Below are 2896 nucleotides of genomic sequence, written 5' to 3' on the forward strand. Positions count from 1 at the left end.
AATGTTGAAAAAAACGGCAAAATGGATGAAAAAAAACATAAAAAATTTAAAAAAAATTAAAAAAAAAATTAAGAGGGTTAAGGACTTAACCCTTATGTTGTCCTCATGTTGTCCTCATGTTGTCCTATATCAGTGTTCTTTTTAATTCCCCAAAATAACATGATTGATTCCACACAACACTCTTTGCCAAGTACAAATCTCTACTTTCATTAATTTTGGGGCGTCTTATTCAATTTTATAGCATTGTAAAACAAATGGAAGTGTTTTTGAAATAGTATTGAGTAAAAGTTGACATATTGACGTCCTCCTATGCATTGTACTATTCAACGTTACTATGTATTTTCTTTAAGTAGATTTATTATTGTGTATCAATGTGTGTCTTTTACTGTTCCTCTCATGCCTAGCTACTACAACAGTGTGAATTTCCCCATTGTGGAATTAATAAAGGAATTTAAATATGAAGACTGTGTGATAAAACTGAAAACACTAGAAAGAGCTTTTACCTGGACAAGTCTGCTGAAACCTGCACAGTCCTGATGAAGCTGAACAGCTGATATTTCATGAATATGACCAACATACATATATACATTAAATTTACAAATCCATAGCTTGGCAAAAACTTTATTGTAAACCATTTTGTTATCATGTGATGACTTACATAATGTTAGTATTTCATAATATTAGACAGATTCACTTACTGGCCTCTGAATCAAAACAACATGTAGTTATCACAGGCGTTTGGATTCATTCTCAACACCTCCAACAAGGTCCAGCGCACCAAACAAGCATCGTTAAACAAGCAATTAGCATATAAACTTACAGTGTATAAACACAAATCCTTCCATTTTCATCGATTCATGCACATGATGAGAGCTGCACCTAACACCTTCAGCAACCTGAGTAGAGTACAGGTGTCAGCACAGCCACGACAACGGACATGAGACTGATTTGGTTGATGAGGGCGGAGGAGGTGGTCGAAATTGTAGTTGTTTTGGTAGCCGCTACGGTAGTTGCTGTAGAAGCTCCTGTGGCAGCTCCTGCAGTAGTTGCGGCAGTAGTTGCGGCGGTAGTTGCGGCAGTAGTTGCTGCAGTAGTTGCGGCAGTAGTTGCGGTAGTAGGTGCTGTGGTAACTGGTGCTGTCGTGACTGGTGCTGTGGTTATTGCTGCTGTGGTAACTGGTGCTGTGGTAACTGGTGCTGTGGTTACTGGTGCTGTGGTAACTGGTGCTGTGGTAACTGGTGCTGTGGTTACTGGTGCTGTGGTTACTGGTGCTGTGGTAACTGGTGCTGTGGTGACTGGTGCTGTGGTAACTGGTGCTGTGGTAACCGGTGCTGTTGTAACCGGTGCTGTGGTAACCGGTGCTGTGGTAACCGGTGCTGTGGTAACCGGTGCTGTGGTAACTGGTGCTGTGGTAACTGGTGCTGTGCTGACTGGTGCTGTGGTAACTGGTGCTGTGGTAACTGGTGCTGTGGTAACCGGTGCTGTGGTAACCGGTGCTGTGGTGACCGGTGCTGTGGTGACCGGTGCTGTGGTAACTGGTGCTGTGGTAACCGGTGCTGTGGTGACCGGTGCTGTGGTGACCGGTGCTGTGGTAACCGGTGCTGTGGTAACCGGTGCTGTGGTCTGTGAGTTGCCAGAAGCTGTTTTGAGTAGAAATTGTTAGTTCAGTTTCATATTTGCAACAACTTAATTTGCGGTTGAAAGTTTCTCTTACCAACAAACAGAAGCATGATGAAACAAATCTTTGCAATCATGGTGATGATGATGTGGTTTCTCTTCTCGGCTCTCTGAAAAATAAAATTGGTAATGTTCAAATTTTCTTTCTTCAGTTCAAACAGAATAAGAGTCTTGTGGTGAATTGCTTCTTGTTTTTTTCTTTGAGTGCTTCTATTAAATGTCTATCTCTGAGCTGACAACACAAAATAACTTAAAGATGCGTATTGAATAATTAACCCTCATGTTTTCCTATATCAATGTTCTTTTTAATTCCCCAAAATAACATAATTGATTCCACACAACGCTCTTTGGCAAGTACACATCTCTGTCTTATTCAATTTTATAGCATTGTAAAACAAATGGAAGTGTTTTTGAAATAGTATTGAGTAAAAGTTGACATATTCCAGTCTGTGATTATCATCAACATCCATTCCTTTAATTTTAGTCTCAATAATTCCTAATTTCTGCTTTTCTAACTCAAACATTAGGTATAATTTCCTATAAATGAGGTTTATTGACCATAAATTCCAAAAATAAATGTAAAACTAAAGTTAATTAGTTAGTGTTAAGTAGTGTTGAAATTGTAAAAAAAAAAGTGACAAACATTGAAAAAACATCAAAAGTGTTGAAAAAAGGAGAAAAAAGTAAGAAAAAGACAAAATGTTGATTAAAAGCTTCAAATAAAAAGGGTTGAATTTCAATTTAGATGGGAAGACAACACGAGGGTTAAAAGAAACACAACAGACACACAACAGACACACACAGCTGCTGCTCGTTTTGCTCTGCTATAGATTTGAGGAATGATAGACTATTAACTATAATAAACTATATAATAAACATTGCTCTGGGAGCTTTTCACATACATTTCATAAAAATAATGCATTAAATATACTTTATTGCAGTTTGAAAATTATATTGATACCTTTATTAGGTTATTGGACCATTAAAAAGTTGAGAAATCCTGGTTTAAACACACACACACACAAAATATATGTATATTATGAAGTAATTTATATTGTAATAGTTAAGAGTTAATCATTCCTCAAATCTAAAGCAGAGCAAAACCAGCAGTGACACAAACATACACACACACATTCATTTAAAAACAATTACAATTATGTAAAACATAATTTCAACATCAATGTAATCCCTGTCTTGAAGAAAAAGAAACAGGCTTTGA

General features: G+C 37.3%; 1 long non-coding RNA gene across 1 annotated transcript; it reads right to left on the bottom strand.

Moving 5' to 3' along the window:
• Positions 1–636: 636 nt before the first annotated feature.
• Positions 637–1331, bottom strand: LOC117956514. The gene is made up of 2 exons (XR_004659299.1): positions 1147–1331; positions 637–1022 (listed from the first exon to the last, which is right to left on the bottom strand). It is a non-coding gene; the product is annotated as an uncharacterized LOC117956514 (long non-coding RNA).
• Positions 1332–2896: the final 1565 nt, after the last annotated feature.

This window comes from Etheostoma cragini, chromosome 14, assembly GCF_013103735.1.
Source record: "Etheostoma cragini isolate CJK2018 chromosome 14, CSU_Ecrag_1.0, whole genome shotgun sequence".
NCBI classification, from domain to species: domain Eukaryota; kingdom Metazoa; phylum Chordata; class Actinopteri; order Perciformes; family Percidae; genus Etheostoma; species Etheostoma cragini.